Raw genomic sequence first — 23,509 nt, forward strand, 5'->3', positions numbered from 1 at the left:
ATATGAAATTTAATATTATTTTGGTAATTCAGGACTCCATTTAAATGTCAGTGGACATGAGATGAATATTATAAACAGTTGTTTAGGAAGGCTTGAAATGGTAAAAATATTACTGAGCACCAGTTCAAGTTATTATTTAAAAAGAGGTTGAGATGGTATAAATTAAAATTAACGTATTTCAGGGCAGGAGATTTCCAACTTCATCGTTGTTTTTAATGTTGCTGTTGTTGTTATATTGGAGCGGTTTATTGTGAAATCTTAGGCGCAAGCCAGCATTCAAGTTGAATGACCAGCAAATGTAAACAAGTTTTAAAGTCAAAAATTTTTTTTTTGTTAAATGAAAGTTAGTGTAGGGGTATAATATCATAGGATAGGGCCTAGACCCAATAGCGTATTCCTTCGTGTGCAGCAAGGTGAGAGGCCGATCGGCCCTTTTGCTTTCTCAAGAAAAGTTATAATGTCTGACGACGGTGGGGAGCGATCCCAGGACATAGTGGTAGATGGACAGGGAGAGATGAAAGCTCTCACATTAGAGGATTTAATGCGGAACTTAACTCTGAACATGGAACGTAGGTTAGATCAATTACAGGCCGATAGCGTTTCAGTTAAGCAGACAAATGACAAAATCATAAATAAGATCGACCAAGTACAGGCTGCGTGTGAAGTTAATAAAACAGAACTCAAGGCACAAATAGATGCAGTTCAGGCCGCGAGCGTAGCGATGGGACAGGAACTTAGGGACCAATTAACTCAAGTCCAGGAAGCATGTCATTTCGCGAAAGATGAATTAAAAGTGCACATGGATGCGTACATTACCATCGTTAATGAAAAGGTTGACCGCGTTAGAGATGAGGCTCAAATGGAACGCGCAGAGATTAAGGTGAAATTGAACGCTAGTGTCAAGGAACTCGCCGCTCTACGATTAACTGACAGACAAGACATAGAATCACACATAGAGGAAATTCGGGATGAATGTCGGAAGGAGAATGACATCGTCCGGGGACAAGTCGAAGAAAAATGCGCGCAGATAGCTGGCACCTTGGACAAGCATGACAAGGGCATGAACGAGTTACGTGGGGAAGCCGCACGTACACTTGTAATCGTAGCAGGACTGAGAAACAAAGTCGAAGAACTAACTATAAATTTAGAAGACCGTAGCCAGAGAATAACCAAGTGCGAAGACGCAAACTTAGCGTTATTCCAGCGGACGGAAGACTTAATTGAACAGGGCCAATCATTTGCCGAGACGGAAGTTCGCCTATTAGAACAATGCAAGGCGTATAATGGGCAAAATTCCGGCACGAAGGAAAGGTCAAGTTGTAATCCCGACGGAATGGATGACATCAGAAAAGACTTGGAGATATTGAAGGCTAGGTTGGAACCGTCAGCGTCTAGCCAAGATTTTAACCTCCAATATCGCGAATACGAACCCCATGATAACCAGGGGATTCATAAGAAAGGGGGCCTATCCCAAGCTGACACAAACGGTTTCAAGTTTGAGAACAGAGATGGGTCGTCTACGTCATCGAATGCTATCCCGACATCGGTGGTACACGTCATTAAGATGTCTGATGACAAGCCACCAAGGTTCGATGCCCGTGGGCATATCACCCCGAAAGGTTTCATCCGGGAAATCGCCGGTTATATAAATGAGAATAAAGTACCAGTAGAGCGACAACTGCGAACGATCGAGAAATTCTTAGACGGAGCACCAGCTGTATGGTTCAGGGCTTTCTTGTATACCGTTGAAGACTTTGAAGGATTTCGGCGGGCTTTTCTCCAAAAGTTCTGGAGTGTTCAGGAACAGCAGGAGTTAAGGCTGGAAGTATACTCCAGACGATATTCAACATCTTCACCCACGAAATTCTCAGATTACTTTGTGGCACAATTTCACAAGCTACGGAAGCTTGATAATCCAATGAGCGAAACAGAATTGATTAGCGCCATTGGAAAACAATTGCCATTCGAGGTCCAACGAATGATGATAGCGTCAAATGTCCAGACAGCTGTCGAAGCGGAGGCTTTATTACGTCAATTAGACCTCACAACGCATCATTCGAACCCGAGACAAATTAGGAGCAGGGACCAACAGGTGAATAATATCGAACGGACAATCGAACCGAAGACCACGAGTACAAAGAACCAGGGAACTAGTACTAATCCGGAACCTCGTCGAGCACATAATACGGAGTGGAAGCCGCGACAATGGATGAGACCAAGGAATTTTGCGGAAGGCAACCGGCAAACCAACCAAGGGAACTTTCGAGCTGACAGGGGATACCGTGGATTCCAGAGAAATAATTATAGGCCGTATCCAGCTAGGAATCAAGGGAACCCGAGATATTACCAGGGAGGATCTCGTCAGGAGAAGGATGACCGATATCAAGAGTCTAGGCGGTACATAGAAGAGCTGAACAAGAGAAAATGGAAGGAGGCGATCCATGATCGGGGCCGTGATGAGGAAGCGACAGGAGCGGAGAGCTTGCAGTTCCAAAGAGCAAGGAAAGGGGGCAGCGACCTGAACCCGAATGCACCGACGTTCGAATCTGAAGAACGGCTCGGGGCGAAAAAAAAACGCCGAATTTTAACTGAAGAATGGATCATCGCAGAGGTCGATACATGAGTTGTGACCTCTGACGAATTAATTGACGATCCGAAATCCAAATTTCAAAGGAAATTAAGAGACTACCAGTGATATACACTAGGATCAACCACGTGAGGGTTCGATCACTCATTGATACAGGCGCCAGCGTATCAGTAGTATCCCAAGTTCTGATAAATGAACTACAATCCAAAGTAAACATCCCGATTATCCCAGTTTCAAATTTGAAGATTCGTGGAATTATCCCGGATAAATCCGTCATATGTAAGAACCAGGCATTATTGGACATCGAAATTGGAAATTCAAAATTTGCTCATACATTTATTATCATGAATAAAATCAATTATAACTTGATCCTAGGGGCCGATTTTATGACCGAATACCAGGCTGTGATTGATATGGGGGATAACTCTGTCAGATTTAAGCACAGGGAAGGTATTGAGGATACAACCATGAACCCTCAGTCGGAGATAGGAGAGCATGAAGAAATTTGGAACAACGAAGTCGTGAATCCGCTTAGGACGGACGAAAGTGTCATGAGTGAGACGGATGATCATGTGACCTCTGATGATTATAAGCTATTTGCGGCAGAATTGCAGGAAGGTGAAGTCAATTGTGGGAAAGTTATAGCAGATAAAGTTAATGCAGCTGTAATAGGTCCCGAGGGGAAGGAAAATTTATCCAAAATTTTAACAAAGCATAGCGACACGTTTGGCTCAAAACCCGGAAAAATTGAAAATTTTGAATACGAATTAAACGTGAATGATTGGTCCCCGTATAAGAAGAAATTATATCCAATTGCCGAGAAATTCTATCCCCAAGTCCGCGAAGCTATTAGAGAAATGGAAGCAAGTGGATTGATATCGAAGTCACCGACGCCATTTTTAAATCCTTTAGTGATAGTAAGGAAACCGGACGGATCAGTCCGCATTTGCCTTGATGCACGTGCTATCAACGAGAGATTAGTCCCAGAGTATGAGCAGGCTCCGCCTATTAAAGAGATCCTGAAGAGATTTAAAGATATGGAATATTTTACCACTTTTGACCTGACGTCATCGTTTCATCATATACTGTTGCAAGCTAAATCTAAGTTGTTGACGGGATTCTTATTCGATCAACAGACTTATGTTTTTAATCGTCTCCCGTTCGGTATCAAGAACGCGGGTTCGGTTCTCATTCGGGCTCTTGACCGCAATCTAAGTCCAAAGGTCAAAGAGGCGACTATCATGTATGTGGATGATATCTTGGTAGCTACAAAAACACTTTCGGAACACTTGGAAAATATTGATGAAGTCGTCACCGATTTAGGAAGGCATAACTTCAAGGTCAACCTATCGAAATCACATTTTTGTCAGAAGGAGGTGTTACTTTTGGGTCACCTTGTAGATGGAGATAGTGTGCGACCAAACCCAGTCAAAATTGAGGCCATTAGGATGTTTCCTAAGCCTACTAAAGTAAAACATGTTCGGCAGTTCCTTGGAATGTGTCAATTCTTCGCTGATCATTGCCCTGATTACACAACCGTAGTAGCACCATTGCAGGACCTGCTTAAGAAAAATAATCGATGGAAGTGGGACCATACTTGTGATGAGGCGTTCGCTCAGACCAAGCAACGATTACTGCATAATGTTAAGCTCGGATACCCGGATTTCAGCCTCAAATTCATAATTCAAACAGATGCCTCAACCATAGGTATAGGAGCCGTGTTACTACAGGAAAACCCCGATGATCCAAGCATAAAGACCTATATTGCCTTCATGAGCCGAAAATTGCGGAAGCATGAGATAAAGTATACTATCACGGAATTGGAAATGCTGTCTATCGTGAGCGCTTTGCAGTATTGGAAGAAGATCGTGTATGGTTTTCAGATTGTTATCCGTACCGATCACAAAGCGCTGACGTTCATTATGAAAACCAATATGGCAAGCGAGAGGGTTAGCCGTTGGGCATTATTTATCCAGCAATTTGATCTAACAGTCGAACATTGCCGCGGGAAACTCAATATTTTGGCAGACACATTGAGTCGACATCCAAACCAGGAGGAAGTCGTAATCCACCAAATTGAGTTGATAGAAGAGGATCAGGAAGTCTTAAGGAATCTGAAGGACATCGGAGCGATACAGAACAGAGATGGGTTCACTAACTTGATGATAGAGTTCTTTAACAAAACATTGCAGCCAGACAATTCACAGTATGACAGAGCTAGTAAATTATCAGCGAGCTACCATTATTTGAATGGGGTTCTTCATAAGTTTTTGGATGAGGAACACACGAAACCGTATAGTCATACCATCTGAAATGCAAGTACCGGTAGTCAACCATGTACACCGGGTCATTGGACACGGAGGTATAGGGAAGGTTTTGGCAACTATTCAAGAGACATTCGTGTGGGCCAAGATGAACCAAACAGTCCGAAATGTACTACGATCATGCGACGTCTGCCAAAGGATTAAACCTAATCCGTATTTACTTAAGCAATCTCCGCGCCTACTGTTACCTACTGAACCCCGCGAAATATTCGCAATGGACCTGTACGGACCACTCCCCAAGGCCCGTAGGGGAAATCAATTCATCCTTGTGAGTTTAGATGTATTCTCTAAATTGGTAGCCTTGTATCCGCTACAAAAGGCAAATTCTAAAACTGTACTACGAGGAATTACTTCACATATCATTCCACAGATGGGGAAGCCTAAGAAGATCCTTACTGATCATGGTAGTCAGTTCACATCTGCTGCGTTTGCAAATCAATTACGACAACTAGATATTCAGCATGTACTTAGTTCGATTCGCCATCCCGAATCGAATCCATCAGAGAGGATCATGCGAGAGATTGCAAAATTTTGCAGGATCTATTGTTCCGAGGCACATTGGCGGTGGATTGACGTGGTGCCCATTATAACTAAATGTATTAACACCACGATCCACGAAGCAACAGGCCAGATACCGGAAGTGGTTCACTTTAACAGATATCCGGCCAGGCCATGGCATAATGCAGTAGCATGTCCTGCAGATCCACGCGTATCCAGCGAAATTTGTATCAGAAAGACACGGGAACATTTGGAGGCACAAGCAGAACGACGATTGAGAAGGCTGAGGAATAAGCGATTCCACCGTCCGTTGAGGGTTGGCGAGCTCGTTCTAGTGAAGAAGCCTAGTGTATCTAACCCAGAGCAGAAGGTGTACCACAAGTTTTGTAAATTGTTCGTGGGCCCTTTCAAGATTATACAAACTTATGACAACAACGCTTACAAAGTTCAGAGCTTGGATGGAAGTTCAGAGAACATCTATAACGCTGCAAATTTAAAGCTTTACCAGACGCCAGCAGACCAAAGGGAAGCAGAGGATGAACGAGGGGAAGCAGATGACGAGCCGGAAGAAGATGATGTCGAAGAAGATGATGAAGAAGAAGACGGAAGGGAAGAAGAAGTCCAAGTAATCCATACACCAATTGAAGCGAGGCCATGTCCAGAATGTGGAGAGATAGACAGGGACGTGCAGGAATTTGTCAATACGATCCATCAAATCGAAAGACGGAACGAGGAGTTAAGGTTCAGGAACCAGATGTTGAGAGACGAAATCAATAGCCGTCGCAGAACAGTGGATCTGATGTCAAATCATGATGGTGATGATATGGACACATCATTAAAAAAATCTCATGATGCTCACTAGATTTTTTTTACCGGGGCAAGAGGAAGATGAACCCGAGTGACTTAGGCCCATTGTCAGTCATGATTTGATTGGTAAAATAATATATGGTACATTTATTGGAATACAGAAGTGTAGTTGAAAATATTTCGTTTATGTAATGTCGAAATCGGAGCGAAGGAAGGACGACAGACTGGAGCCTGACGGATTAGCTCGACACGACAACTTTTAGCTACTTCACAGCAGGGAATATCATTAGTTGGCGAACAAGGAAATACAGAGTCCACAAATAAGTCTTGGTCAGAAAGAGGAAGGGGGAGAGTCATACAAAGGAAACTCACCACATGAGTAATACCTTGGGATATTTTTGGCAGGACGGAAATTCCGGGAGCTCGTGGAAAATTACAGCGGCTGCGTGTACGTTCGCTGGCCTAAGTTCGAGCAGGTGGAGAGTTAAATCACGTGACCGCTTGCCGGCCAATCGTAAAAATGTAATGGAAGGCTCAGGGATACCATCTTAAGGAATGATGGACGAGATATTTTCGTAACTACAAAAGTAATCAGTAATAAATTATTGTGAGTACACGGATGGATGTAATGAATTTATTAGATGTCACGCATGGAAAAATAATCAATAATTATTGGCAAATTAAATAAATTGAAGGCTGGATTTCTTGGAAACCAGACAGCTTGAATGTCATTGGCTGAAAGAAGACCACGTTGTAAGGGACGCTTACGAAGGCGCGAAATGTGAGGAGCTAAATCCACCCGTATCTCCTAAATCTGTGATCACCAGGAGTTCATATTTAATCCAGCAGATATGCTAGCGGAGTGGATTAATTTGATGTAAATTTTAACTTCCAATTCGGAGTGCAAGCACCGATATTAAAAATCCACCCCCTCCCTCAGGAGTATGACGTCAACGAATCCGCGGGAAAAAGGCTTCATCCATATATACGGGGCAAGGGATCCTCGCCAACACACTTGAAGTGAATCTCGGGAGCTGAATTGACGGTCGCGGTACACTTGAAGTGAATCTCGGGAGCTGAATTGACGGTCGCGGTACACTTGAATTGAATATCGGGAGCTGAACTGTTGGTCGCTGATAAATTAGAATTCTACGGACGTACAGTCATTTAATGGCGCGAGCATCCGCCAGTGTTTGTAAAATGTGATCGCGCTCAAGCAAAATGAACTAGAAATAGTTAACGTAGGACAGTGTTTGTCATTTATGAATATCAGTGATGTAAAGTAATTACACTGCAAGAGAGTAGTATAAAGTATATCACCATAAGTACGTACATAACAGACTGTGTGACGAACAGTACTTTCAGGGAATAATAGCCTGTACTTTGCTATATCGAACCGATATCATGAACACGTCAAGAATGCCGTATGAATCGGGCGTATCGCGACGGGCGTAAACGTTGACACCTCGTCGTACGTGTCCAGGTCCATTGTGCGGTAGTTGGACGAAGATTAAATAGTGTAAATATTAAATTCTTGGGTCTAGGATAGTAATTTGTTGTGTCCAAGTTAAAGTATTCAGTGTTAACGTTGTAAATGGTGAAGGTTTGTGGTAATCAAGATATCAGTGTAAAATGGTAATGTGCCAGGAAATCTTTTGTGGAACTACGCCATCAAGAATGGAGGAGTAAAACGCAGAGAGGGGCCGGAGGAGCCTCTCATCTGCAAAGCTGTAATGGAATACCGATAACTAAGATGAGTACTAAATTGTAAATAATATTTGGGAAATGTTATCGTGATGGGAAAATGGGAATAATTTGATTATACTTGGTTACCTTCTGTAACAAGATGGGTCGCTTAACGACCCCATCCTAAATTTGTAGCACGGACAGTAGTAAATAATAATAATGTAAATAATCGGGTCTTTTATGTATTCAGTTTGTTGGAGATGTAAATTTGTATATATAGTGTAGTACGTTAAGTCATGCATGCATTCATATTTCTTTCTAGTCAATAATTTTCTTTACGTTTGATTTTGGTTATGGTAGTTAAATAAGACCCGATATGTGTTTTTTCTGTTTTATCATTTTAACGAGCTATGTAATGACACTGAAGGAAAATCCAGCTTCGCCATACCAGTTGTTTTTTGTTGTAATTAATATGTTCATATTTTGAAAGTGAAGCTGTTATATTTGTGAGATGCGATTAACATAATAATTTCCAAGTAAATCATATCTGGAGTGTTTAGTGCCAGAATAAATCGTGTTTGTGAAAGGGGTTATGCGTTAAACATATTAAGAGTGAACTACCGTGTAACAGACGAAATTATTTTTTTTATTAATAATAATAATAAATAAATCATATAACTACTTTTTTGAAGAAGATATTTTTTAAATATAATTTGGATATAATAATAATTCATGTGATATTGGAATATTTAGTGAGCAGTGCGTAATAATAAATTTATGTGATCAGGTGTTGATTTTATTGGGAATCATTTAATGACGGGATGTCGTTTTTTTAATTCGGAATTAAAGTACGTGGTAATTTAACTTGATCAATTAATAATATTGAAATGTAGATCGGTGCTAATAATCCGTACATGTTATGAACGTGTGGTTTAAATTACGGTCCAATATTTTTTACGTATAAATGTCGCGTTTTAAAGTTGCGATTCATTAGCCGGAGCACGTAGGACTAATATTACGAGACCATGATTGTCAAATTTTGGTAAATATAATTTCAAGATGTTACGATTATTTGTGGAGAATGAACTAAAGCGTAGATCAAAATGAGATAGAAAATGTTAAAGAATCTGCAGTCAGATAATAAAAGGTAGTACGATGTCAAAAGTGGAATAAATAAGTCAGTTGATAATTCTGTGAGAAATAAATGAATCAAGGAATATTGAGATAGAAAAGGAAATAAATTCCGTACGAGAGACACTTAGGATATTGAAATGAGTGTAAAATGTACGGGCAGTGTCACAGAGAAATACTGAGTTATGTAGCGGGTAGAATTCGAACCCGTGACAGCATGTACGAAATAAATAGACTGCACAGCTATTCGTTGAGATACAACGGATCTAAGGATAATGAGAGTTCAGAGTCCACATAAATGGTCGTATATTGTATTCATTGTAATGACGAGTGACGTCAATCATGATGTCGTGATAATAATAATAATAAATATTGCAGATAAAGGATTGGACCGCCTTAATTAATTGAGCGTTGATAAAGATGTTAAACGGGAATCTAAATGATAATATGCAACCGATAATAATAATAATAATGTAAGGACGATGTTAAATCATCGCGGTCAGATTAATAATAATTGTCATAATAATAACAGTAATGATGTCGTTGGTTGATCAGTGAAATATTTGTAATTGCAACCGATATCTGTATATATTTTGGCGGAAGTGACCGGTCCATTAATAATAATAACATCTTGAGTGACGTGAATAATAATAATAATATCTTGAGTCACCTATTCATTAATAATAATAATCACAAGAGGGATATAATACTAATAACGTAATAACGATTTGTGTTTGCATCCCGCATAACAATGACGATATTAATCAAACGTGACAGTGCCAGGAACCGTTGATAATAATAATAATAATAATAATAATAATAATAATAATAATAATAATAATAATAATAATAATTTCAAGGATGATAATTTCAATGAATATTTCTGACGATAGTTAATTAATTTATTGGTGACAACATCCCTCGATTCGTATGTTTAAATAATATGAATGATAATATTAGAGTCATTTGGTTCCTCGTTATCGTACGGCTTCCGCATGGGACGATGTGACAGTAATACTTGGCGTGTTGTTTACTTCGCTCGCGATGCGAGGGGGGCCATTGCCACGGTATTTCCCAACCGCTTCTCGTTATCTCATCTGTGTCAGTAGTCTGTTGAGGCTACTTTGCAACATTTCAAATCACATGTAAATAAAATATAAATGCTGATTCAGTGGTATGGCATCAGCTGGATATCGTAAGATAGGAACTGTCCGTGGAATCCAGTTTTCGCATTTCACGAGAAACATTACCCAGTCCGAGCACCGGTCTCGGAAAAATGTATATAGCCGGAGTACGTCATCTTAGTTAAATCGGGAAGCCGACCGTAACATGGGTTATGCTCGGGCTCCCGATAGAAGGAAGCTATATCTTTGAACAACGGTTCGATTCAAATGGAATCGATCCGTAAATTATACCTCCAAAATGTCACTTTATTTCAGAAGCAACCCAGCAAGATATTGATACCACTTGCGGTATGGCAAGTGATTTGTGTATGTAACATGTGTGGAAATTTAAATGTCGTTGCCAAATGTATCAAAGTTTCATACGTCAGATGGCGTAATAAACCGCCCCTTCTGGCATATTATTTCAAAGGAAACCACTCTCATAATCTTTTTATTGTAGTTAGATGATGCCTTTTTTAAAGTAACAGTCACTTCCTAGTCCTATCATGGAGTCCTTAAATTCAAGTTTACAATCGAGCCTTCCCTATTTTAATTTTAATTGCTCCGTTCATCCCCGTGTTCTATTATGCCGTTATATATATATTTGATGACTTAAATAATGAACCGACACCCCTGAGATAAATGCTAGTCTGGGACTCGGGAGGTGGACGGGTGCAGTATCGTATTATTATTATTATTATTATTATTATTATTATTATTATTATTATTATTATTATTATTATTATTATTATTATCTCGAGTGAAGAAAACCAAATAAAAATGCTCTGTAAATATACAATATTATTGGCTTTACGTTTTCATTTTAAATTTGCTTTACCTCGCACAGATAGGTCTTATGGCGACGATAGGATAGGAAAAGTCAATGAGGGCGGGAAGCAAGCGGCCGAGGCCTTAATTAAGGTGCAGTTCCAGCATTTTCCTGGTGTGAAACTCGGAAACCACGGAAAACTATGGTCAGGTTTGCCGACAGTGTAATTCGAACCCGCTATGTCCCGAATGAAAGTACTGTATTAGCTTTAAGTCTCATTAAGCACTTTTACGGATTTCCGTAAATATAATTATATTCCGTGCGTTACAAAAATATGAATCAAGGAGCATAGGCCCAGGCATCGGCGAAAATGGTTAGAAACACCCATCCATCGAGCCACAGCAATGTTGACTAAGGACTTGATTGGATTGTATTACACAGACATAGAGCATGGTTAACTTACCTAACGTTATGATAATTCTTTAGATGTTTTAATGAAACCTTGAACGAGATGTGCGCATAATTCAGAGCGAGAAATGGAAATATACCGTTCGAGAAACGTCTTCTAGAACAAATACATGCGTATGGCACTGCAGTGTTTTCTAACTTACAATGCCCTTCTAATTTAAGAGCTGTGCGTACCACTTCTACAAGCGAGGATACGAGAAAATGCAATTAGTTTAATGTCTGCGTTATGTCGCAGAAATAAATCATGAAGAATATACTGCCATGGATATTTTTCCTCCTACCACTTACACGTATTCTGCACATGGTATGTCTGACTTCAAAGCGTTCGACTCGTTGGCTGAATGATCAGCGTACTAGGCATACCAGCCTTCGGTTCAGAGGATCCCGGGTTCGATTCCCGGCCGGGTCGGTGGTTTTAACCTTCATTAATTAGTTCCGATGGCCCGGGTGCTGGGTGTTTGTGCTGTCCCCAACATTCCTGCAACTCACACACCATACATAACGCTCTCCTCCACCACAATAACACGCAGTTACCTACACATGGCAGATGCCGCCCACGCTCATCGGAGGGTCTGCCTTACAAGGGCTGCACTCGGCTAGAAATAACCACAAAAAATTATATTATAGTTTCCAAAACAAGACCATTCCTTGGTACAGGCACGGAGCGAGCCATACCTTTAAAACCGGTCTGTGAATAATTATAACTTAATTTTGGGAGTTCCAACGGCCGTAGCTGTGTTGAAACACCGGATTCCGTGAGATCTCAGAAGTTAAGCAACACTCGGCGTGATCAAGATTTGGATGGGTTGCCACACGCTGGTTGCGTGGGGTAAGGGAATGGAGGAGCGGAAAGGAACTTGCCACCCTAGCGTACGTAAACTCCAGCTCAGGCAAATCTCTGCGGAGGTTCGGACCTGCCTTTGGACAGAATACTCACTTACCTTAATTTTGGGAGTGCACTGAACCTTCCTTCAAACCATGAACACTACTCACCTATTACACTTTTCTAGGAAGGCTATACATCTGAATAATCATTTAACAGTCATACGGTATACAGCAACACAAACGATACTGTATGGTATGCATACCCACTTAAGGGCGTGGACGGATAAATTGCCGACGTATCTCCTAGCCATTCCAGTGCAAGGACATCTGTGTTTATTACATTGTCTCTTTGTTAATAGGTATGATTTTCGTGGCATTGCTCTTACTTTCCACTAGCTACTTTTGACGGTTTCTGGAGACGCCGAAGTGCCGAAATTGAGTCCCGCAAGAGTTCTTTTACGTGCCAATAAATCTACCGACACGGGACTAACGTATTTGAAGACATTCAATTACTACCGAAATGAGCCGTGGATCGTACCTGCCAAGTTGGAGTCTGAAGGGCAGTGCCTTAATAATCTTAGCCACACGGCCCAGCAATATTTTGATAGGATAGAAGGAAGTAGAGTGAGCCTCCGTGACTCAGGCGGCAGCGCGCAGGCGTCTCACTACTGGGTTCCGTGGTTCAAATCCCGGTGACTCCATGCGAAATTTGTACTGGACAAAGCAGAGGTGGGACAGGTTTTCCTCCGTGTACTCCGGTTTTCCCTGTTATCTTTCATTCCAGCAACACTCCCCAATAACATTTCATTCCATCCGTCATTCATTAATCATTGCCCCAGAGGAGTGCGACAGGTTTCGGCAGCCGGCACATTCCTATCCTCGCCGCTCGATGGGGGCGTCATTCATACCATTCCTGACCCAGTCGAATGGCTGGAAACAGGCTGTGGACTTTCATTTCATTTCAGAAGGAAGTAGATTACGAGGGCAGCACCATCGGTGCAATGGAAAATATTGGAAATCTGCCACAGTAAGCTTTATTTCAATCGGCTCTTACGGAACCAGGAAAAAGGAATTATAAATACGTTTATTGACACCTACATCAATGAGTAATCAGAATTATTTCCAATTCCCTAAATCTGAATTATTTCATCGGACGTGTTTAATTTTGTGAAGTACTCTCGAATTTTTTCAACGAGATCTTGCCATTTAATAAATCATATTAATTACTACGTCCAACTAACTATATTTACCGTTCTCGGAGACGCCGAGGCGCCGAAATTTAGTCTCGCGGGAGTTCTTTTACGTGCCAGTAAATCTACCAACACGGGGCTTACGTATATGAGCACCTTCAAATGCCACCGGCCTTAGCCAAGGTGGAACCTGCCAAGTTGGCATCAGAAGGACAGCGCCTCTACCGTGTGAGCCACTCAGCCCGGCAATATACAATTTCCCGGGTGGTGTTCGATGGTCCTGCAGTCATCCAAAAAAGCAGGGCATTTAACATTCAGTTAATTCTGCAGACACGGAAATGGAATGAGAGATGCAGCAACTATTCCATCGATGCTGTAGATCGGGTTGTGGCCTCCCCAGGGCTGCGTTCACAAAATACCGCTCCGAGTAGAGTAGAATATCGCGAAGTAACTAGGAAGGTTAACTCCGAGTAACGGCATTTCGTGAACGCTCAGAGTGAATATAGAGTAACAGAACATGGCTAATCAATTAAGGAAGGTTATTTATTTTACAATAACCTCATTGCGAGGAATGACTTTTTTTTTAATTCTTTAGATCGCACCGACACAGATCAGTCTTACGGCGACGATGGGATAGGAAAGGTCTAGGACGGGGAAGGAAGTGGCGTAGCCTTAATTAAGGTACAGCCGCAGCATTTGCCTGGTGTAAAAATGGGATACCACGGAAAAGCATCTTCAGGACTACCGATAGTGGGGTTCGAACCTACTATCTCGCGAATACTGGATACTGGCCGCACTTAAGCGACTGCAGCTATAGAGCTAGGTGTGACTATTTTTCAGATGAGATTCTTCATAGCAATGTGCTATATGAGTTGTTACTACTTTCCTCACCGAGTTGTGCCTTAAAACAATATCCGTTTTTCTTGATCTCATAGAATAACTTTATCTTTAGAATAACTGAATATGTAGATTATGTTGTTTACAACTACGACGAAACCGAATTAGACAACGTTTCCGATTGCTGAGATCAGCATTCGAACATCTGATTAGGGTCATTGGGCCTAAACTTCCTAAATACAAAATCGGGGAACGAGGAAGTCCATAGCAAGACACACAAAAGCAACTTCTGGGTGTAAAGTGGCTCTTATGAACGCCTGATTCATACAGATCTATTTCGTGTGAGTTACAAATGCATTGTGTGGTATTTATGATAATATAATTACAGTAAATGGTCTCATTCAGAACGTCGCCTAAAATAAACAAAGTTACAGATCATGCATTTACCAAATACATCTCAGCAATGTGAGGTTAATAAATCCTCTGTTCATTCATAACATGGGTGTTCTTATAAAAATGTAATCATGTCTTTTACTCCGACTGAGCCTCCGTGGCTCAGACGGCAGCGAGTCGGCCTGTCACCGCTGGAGACCGTGGTTCAGTTCCCGGTCACTCCATGTGAGATTTGTGCTGGACAAAGCGGAGGAGGGACAGGTTTTTCTCCAGGTATTCCGGTTTTCCCTGTCATCTTTCATTCCAGCAACACTCTCCATTCTCATTTCATACCATTTATCAATCATTAATAAATCACTTTGCGAGTGGCGATCCCATCGTACTAATAGCCTATATCTACTTCATTCATTCCATCCCTGACCAGGTCAATGACTGGACAACAGGGTGTAGGTTTTAATTTTTAATTTTCCTCCGACTATCAAATTGGTACCTAAATACTTTTACCGTTTTGGACGCAAATATCTTCTTAATTCAATACATAACGTCCTTCTTTGTCGACAGCAAGATAATAATTTGATTTCATTCCCATGCCAATATATTCATACTTTTATTTTAATATTTTTCACCGCTACCAATTAATGCATTACTGAGCATATCGAGTTAAATCTACCTACCTATTTATGCGGAATAAAAATAGTACTCTCTGGGTCAACTGGAGTACATTTTCTGAACACGTTGTAGAGATAACTCTTAGCTTTTGTGAACGGATAGATGGAACACTGAGTTTATTTGGAGTTGGAGAGTAGTTTTTTTTGAACGCAACCCAGGGTTAATAATCATGCTGTATTAATTATTCGAACGCGCACGGGCTTATACACACACAAACTACTGTAATTAGTTATTCTTAAACTGCTATACTTGCAAATGCGTGTGGTTGTAGCCTATTCTCTGCAATGATGGTGCTCAAAGCAAAGGAGAAGATGTTTATCACAGAACAGTATTTTCCGTCATACGGAATCAGTCTTAGGTCAACGAAATAGCATAATATGGCACCCAAAGACCGTCACCACAAACGAATATTAGTGTGATTGAATCTAGGTGTAGTAAAGCTAATGCAGTGAGGTCGCAGTTGCGATCAGCAGTATTCTGTAAGAAGGAAGTCAGCTCCCAGACGAAACTATCTCTACATCGGTCTGTTTCCAGACCAACTTTGCTTTACGGGAGCGAAGGCTGCGTGGACTCAGGATATCTTATTCATAAGTTAGAAGTAACAGACATGAAAGTAGCAAGAATGATTGCTGGTACAAACAGTTGGGAACAATGGCAGGAGGGTACTCGGAATGAGGAGATAAAGGCTAATTTAGAAATGAACTCGATGGATGAAGCTGTACGCATAAACCGGTTTCGGTTGTGGGGTCATGTGAGGCGAATGGAGGAGGATAGGTTACCTAGGAAAATAATGGACTCTGCTATGGATATTAAGAGAAGTAGAGGGAGATCAAGACGACGATGGTTAGACTCAGTTTCTAACGATTTAAATATAAGAGGTATAAAACTAAATGAGGCCACAACACTAGTTGCAAATCGAGGATTGTGGCGACGTTCAGTAAATTCTCAGAGGCTTGCAGACTGAACGCTGAAAGGCATAACAGTCCACAATGATAAGGTATGTATGTATGTAATGTAAACAGGGAGAGAATTTCTAAATTAATAAAGGCCTATAGAATCACATGGAAAAAGTACATCAAAAAAATCAATATCTCGGAACTCAAAAATAAAACATTATAACGTTGTAATTAAGCCAGAAGTATAATACGCATCATAAAACTTTAAACATTGAAGGAAGATCACTAACTTGAACTTTAGAAAAAGAAGAAAGGAAATTTTTTTAACCCGGTATGGATAGAAGGAGTTTAAATGAAAATGAGGCTCCTGAATTTTATCAGCTTTCTGATAAAATATCAGACAATATTAAAAATACATGACTGAAATTTTATGGCCCTCTTCAAAGAATACACAACGAAAGAATCTTATTCAATTATGCCTTTTCACCAACAGGCAAAAACAATTGGGTTACTGAAGTTGAAAAATATCTTCAATGAATCAACATAGCAGGTGAAATAATATGGGGCAGGCCTAGCTTTAGGATGTTGATGAATAGACATCATTTTGCAGAAAAACCAAAGTTCAGAACGCCCGTTGCATTTACAGAAGAACGGAAGGAAATGATGAGAAGATAAGAGATTCTGGGAAGAGAAGGAAGAAAATTCATGTGCTAATTTTTATTTTCAAAATATTCTTCCACTTGGAGGCTCCTAAGACAGGGCATACACAAAAGGAATTTTTTTTAGAAAGAAGTAAATTATGTCTCACTCTGGTGAATATAAGTTGTGTCTGAGTAACAGTCTGAGCTCTTTCTCCCGTCGATAAACTCCTTGGAACTGATGTTGAATGTCTTCATCAGCTCTATCGTCTTCTTAAGGACTGTTCCTCTCGCATCGATCACGAGACCCCTCATTTCTACGCCATAAAATAACTCTCACAACATAGCAATGATAACTTTCCGCCATTGGGGCATATGCTGAACATGATTTCGTAATATGGATCAAACGTATGCCAGTCAGGTAACGCGAAGAGTTAATAGGAGTACAGATGGAATGTTTCAGGCGAGTGGATGAGAGATACCATGCAAGGCTGGTGTGGAGTGAAGCGGTGTCGTAATATGCGGGAAGGTAAAGGTAAATGGCGAACATGCTCGACATTCAATTGACTCTAATTAGGTAACATGGAGTTTGTTCCTTCGTAATTAGAGAGAAGTAAGTCATAATACAATTAAAACGTTAACGCTAGATCCTCTGGCAAAGACAGCGCAGACCTGGCAAATTGCTACCGGATTCGATTTTCGCCATTGATGTTCAAACATGTAACTGCTTTGCCGTATTATGTGTAGTGTGTTGCGGTCTGCTGCACGTTTCGTGATGAGGAGGTATCTCGGTGAGGATAAAATCAATGTAATGACATTACTGGCCACAGAGCTTTGTGTAAACAATTAAAGGCCTGTCTAGATTTGCTGAAATTAAATAGTTATTTAGTGCAGACTTCAACATTATATGTTACGTTCGAAGGAAGTTTCGGTAGAACGTATTTCAGTAGAAGGGCCCGGAAGTCCATGAGATACTAATTTAAAGCTCAGTTATAAGTACTACACAGTTTTAAGTTTTGAAATGCAAGTAATTTTCTTCACAACGTTCCTGTCACTCATCGCCGTGGTCTATAGAACAGCAAAGTAGCTTCCATTTCCGACTACAGCAAAACGCCCAAAATCACACGCGTGCAAATCGAGGTGCAAGAGCTCCGTTCACTGTGCATCGGTCCCGCTCGGCTCGGTTCGCACCAACGCTTCGTCTCTGGACTACTCGGCTAAGCTCGGCTCAACTCGCCTCGGATTCGGAGCGCTACGGAGCAAGTGAGGAAGAAGAAGACAGGGGGAGCGAGCAAGACAGGCGTGGGGAAGGAGAGGGACAGTGCTATTGCTCCAAATCGAGGAGTGGGGGTCTGCACTCTGGTCAACCAAGCGAAGTCGTCTTTTGCATCGTGCACAGTGCATGCACCAGGCGCATGCACCCTGAGGGGCCCTGCTCTAAATCATGTAGCAAAATTAATTATGCATTACACTTATGGATCATCCACTAAATTTCACAGCAGAATGCTACTTTAAATTTGCTCTACGTTATACCGACAGAGATAGGTATAAAGCGACGATGGGATAGGGAAGTGCTAGGCGTGCGAAGGAAGATGCTGTGTCCTTAACTAAGGTACACATTCGCCTGGTGTGGAAATTGGAAACCACGGTAAACCATCTTCAGGGCTGCCGATTGTGGGGATCGAACGCACTACCTCCAGAATGCAAGCTAACAGGCACGTAACCCAATCCGCGCAGCCACTAGTTCGGTAATAATGTTACTAACCGCGATATATTTGGGAGATATTCATTTTAATGAAATGCGTAATTTTAGACGAAATCCACTACAGTTATTTTCGGCGACGATATTTGAGATTTTTCTACCAAATTTTATGCAATTCGGATCGTTTGAACATGAGGTACTTCCCACGTTACTGCACCGATTATGTTTATGGCCCCTTTCCTTCCAGTACAACTTGTTACAAGTGGAACATTCGGCATGTTATTCACCACTATCATCACTGATGAGCCGACTCGTTAGCAGAATGGTCAGTGTACTGGCCTTCGGTTCAGAGGGTCCCGGGATCGATTCCCGGTAGGGTCGTGGATTTTAACCTTCATTGGTTAATTCCAGTGGCTCGGGGGATGGGTGTTTGTGATGTCCCCAACATCCCTGCAACTCACAAATCACACATAACACTATCCTCCACCAACATAACACTCAGTTACATACACATGGCAGATGCCGCCCGCCCTCATCGCAGGGTCTGCCCGGCTAGAAATAGCCACACGAATTTACAAAGTCATTGTTGAGATATATTCGACTTCATCATCATCATCCTCATCGAACCCACATAAAGTTTTTAGTTTGGTGTTTGTTTCCTTTCTTGGCAATATCCGATGCCTCCTTTCGAATCGCTGTTTCTACTGCAATGTATTTTGTGGTGAAGCAGTGTCCAAACAAATTAATCGACTGTGCTTGATTCAGTGAATGGAACGGAGAATTTCGTACATTTCATGTGCGAGGGCCATTCAAAATATAACGAACCAGAGGCTATAAAATGAAAACCTGTTCCGTATTGTCCAGCACTGTTCAGGTACTTGTCACACTGGGCGGCAACACAGCATGCTTTCAGTGAATAGTTTGTCGATTTGATTCAGGTTCAAAGTGATGACACCATGTCTCGTCTCCGGAACCACTCGTGACTGGAACTCATTCCCTTTCTTGGCATAGCTCAGCAGTTGTTCAAGAGAGAGTCCCGTTGGACATGCTTCCTGTGCTTGTTGAAGACTATGAGCCACCCGGCGCACTTATTGAGAAATGTCAATCTGTCCTTAATGATGGGGTGAGCATTTCTGACACCCACTCCGACCTCTACGGTAATGGCTGCTACCGTAGCTCGCCGACAATGGCATCGGTAATGCGGTGTGGCTTTCCAGACCGTGTATCTTCGGGCAACGACATCCATCCTTCCTTTGAACCTTGCGTCGGAGACGCAATACTCTCCAGACACTTGTTCCATTCTTCGATGTATTTCCCATACCAGCATTCATGCCACTGTCAGAAAACGCACTATATTCCATTAAACCTCATTTGTCGCCTCCATTTCCCTATTTTCAGCACGACTGAGTTCAGTGGACGGTAGACGCGTGCGGGTGGCTCGCTCTGTCGGCACGTGGGTGCGCGCCCAAATCCCTCTAGCGGCGAGTTTGGGATCTCACTGATTTTATATTGACCGCACATTCTTCCGCAGGCAAATGACATTGCGAAACTTTCAGCGGTTTTCATTTTATAGCCTTCGGCTCGTTTCTTTTTGAACCAACCTCATATTAAAGTGTTTCATGTGATATGCTGGTAGCCTACGTTCTGTCCTTGTGTGTTTTCCATGATTAATGCACTATATAGAGTTGTAAAAAAACAAGAGTTCTAACATGGAAATAAAAAGTATTCGCGCCCATAACTATATAATCTATTTTCTTCTTCTACTTGTGAGGAATGTGCCCTACAAGTTTGGCCGTACCTTATCGTTGCACCCCGTGTAAATACAACAAGTAAGTTACTAAAGGAAGCCGCAGATATAATCGCAAAAATTGGATTGTGATTAGACATACTGTAATTCATTGACAGAGCCTTGCAAACTGAATGCTGATGGACATTAGAATCTATGATCAAAATTATGATGATAGGGGAGAAGGTCCAAATATGGGCTGCGGTCCAAATGTGGGCTTGTGTTGATATTGGGGCTGCAGGATGCTATAGCCTGGCAGGGAGTGCTGGAGCTAATGAGGCTCAAGGTTACTAAGCAGGAATGTAAGCGGCATCAGTCTGGTTGTAACCTGACAAACCCCGGTCAGATATTATTATTATTATTATTATTATTATTATTATTATTATTATTATTATTATTATTATTATTATTATTATTATTATTATTATTTATTCATGTGTATATTTCATTTATGTGTGTATTTAGCCGTCGCGGCTTAGTAACTCTTTTTGGAACTCTCGTTATTATGGATACTCTCTATATTTTATTTGGGACTAGTGTGTTTCGATCACTCAGTTTATCTCCCGGTTGTGTACGTGACGAGTCTCCGAGCGGGGGTTTACATGTTGACGGAGCTGAGGTGGAAAATTCCAGGAACTGGGCTATTTTAAGATGCTGTTGTGTTGGCTTGGGCTAGTGTGGTGCAAGCACGCGTCGAGAGTTGGAAGTTGCAGCTTGCAGTGTGCAGATGTGATACTGGTGGTAATCGGAGAGGTGTTTTGTACGAGTTGTGGGAAGATGTCCCATGCCATGTTGGGAGTTCGAGATCTGCTGTTGAAGGAACCAGGGAGAAAGATGCTGGAGTGTAACAACATTCTATGGTTATGAATGTTAGCCATACATAATTCTACGGAGAGTCTACGTAAGGTAACGTGTTGGGCCTTTTCAAACTATACCAACGCCATCAGCAAAGTGGAGTCCATTCTTGAAAAATGAGTCATGACTGCGTGTGAATATTTTGCGTTGCGGAATAAACTGAGTACCAGTTATTGAGAGAGAGTTATTTCATAAATTAAGACATTTATTATTAATATCAATATTCTCTTTATTTTGTTATATATGTTCAAGGGTGTATCACGACGAGCTCTGCTCGGATTTCTAGGTAAATACAGGTTTAATTGACTAAGTATATTGTATGAGATTAATATATATTCTGTTTAATTTCTATGGGTGGGGGAAATTACCAGATGGACTCCTTTTCCAATATTAATTTTTTAGGTATCAAGTGATTCAGATCTCCTTGTCACAAGGCAACGACCCTGAAGATGAGTTTCAACAGCCGGCAAAGTTTAAGAATTATTTATTTGTATATTTATGGCTCCCAAATTCCATTAGTCATTATTATTTATATTTATATTTAATAGAGAGATTTCATGGTGGAGGAAGTGTTTCGTACATTCCGTGTTATAGTGCATAGAATCACCCCAAGCGCTGCTAAAAGTTTTACAGGTAAGAGGGAAACATTCCTTTTTTTGTCGTTCATCGTATTTTATTTTATTTTATTTTATTTATTTGATTATTTTATTAATACAAATTCCCCCATGAGCAGGCTGCCACAAGGACAAAGTATATCGACTACACAGTATTTTTTCATCTAGGTTAATGGTGAGTTTGCTAGTGTGCCAGATAGGAATAACCACCACAAGGCTCAGGAATAAATTTGCAATGAATTTGGAATATGGAATGATGTATGGTTCTTCAAATGTTGTATAGATGATTGCGGAGTATAAGGTATATCGAGGTATGTGATACGTGTTCTTAAATATCAGAGCTTCCATTTCGGGAAATGGAATGTAAGTTTGTTTAATGTGATGTTTTACTTGGTTTTAATTTTGGCTTTTTTAGTAAAGATTCCAATATTCCTTGTTCATTTATGACTACCGAAAGCACATGTGGAAGCGCCAGTATCATCACTGTAGACCATCACAATTGTTCATGGTCCGAATAGGGGCTAGTGAGGGAAGTAGTTTAAGGAGGCTCATATGGTGGTAGAGTGAGTCCTTTTGACAATGCACTCCCTACATTATCGAAGAAAACAAGTAACCAAGGACACAAAGTGACTGGTTCTTCCTTAATATCTGGTATTCCTTACAAGTCTCGACTGTCCAAGTCACTTGAGAAGCTGACGGCTAAACCTCAGCGAAACAAGAGCAGCAGGGCGCTTGATTTTAATCTAGGAACAGAAGGTGAAAGAAGAAAACTGAGGGTCGAAACAATAAAAAGGAACAAGGCAGGGAAAAGCATAACTTAGGTACCTGGAAAAGGCGAAGATACATTCCAAAGAAACGCAAACCTAAACTTAAAGAACGGAGTTCAGAATCTCATCCCGAAGAGTCGATAGACATATCGATAAAACTGGATGATGATGGGGGTAGTTTTATGGATTATCCTCTGGGAGATGCAAGGCCGCGAGATGATGATGCCCTATGGATGTTCTGCGAGGGAAAATTTTCCGGAGACCCTTCCGGTGAAATGTGGATAATGTGTTTTATGTGCTGCATGTGGGCACACGGTGATTGTGTGAGTGCAGAAAAGGAACAATACATTTGTGACTTGTAAATAGTGAACGCAGTATTATTCGTAGGTTTTATGTGTCTTTCTTATTTGTCTTCAGTATCTTTACTGTGATTTTTTTCATTTTTTGTGCTTAATGCCTTGATTTCATGCTGTTTTCAAATAATTTTAAAGGTAGCCCATATTTGTACCACTGAATGAAAATCTAACAAAGTGACACATTTGAATTGTTTTTTTTTTTTTTTTTGCTAGGGGCTTTACGTCGCACCGTCACAGATAGGTCTTATGGCGACGATGGGATAGGAAAGGCCTAGGAGTTGGAAGGAAGCGGCCGTGGCCTGAATTAAGGTACAGCCCCAGCATTTGCCTGGTGTGAAAATGGGAAACCACGGAAAACCATCTTCAGGGCTGCCGATAGTGGGATTCGAACCTACTATCTCTCGGATGCAAGCTCACAGCCGCGCGCCTCTACGCGCACGGCCAACTCGCCCGGTACACACATTTGATTAAATCCTGATTTGTGCTTAGATCATTCCAGCAATTCAAATGTTCCTGTTTGTATGCTATGGCTAATAGATCCAGTTAAA

Source organism: Anabrus simplex, chromosome 4 (genome assembly GCF_040414725.1).
Source record: "Anabrus simplex isolate iqAnaSimp1 chromosome 4, ASM4041472v1, whole genome shotgun sequence".
In the NCBI taxonomy this organism is placed as follows: Eukaryota; Metazoa; Arthropoda; class Insecta; order Orthoptera; family Tettigoniidae; genus Anabrus; species Anabrus simplex.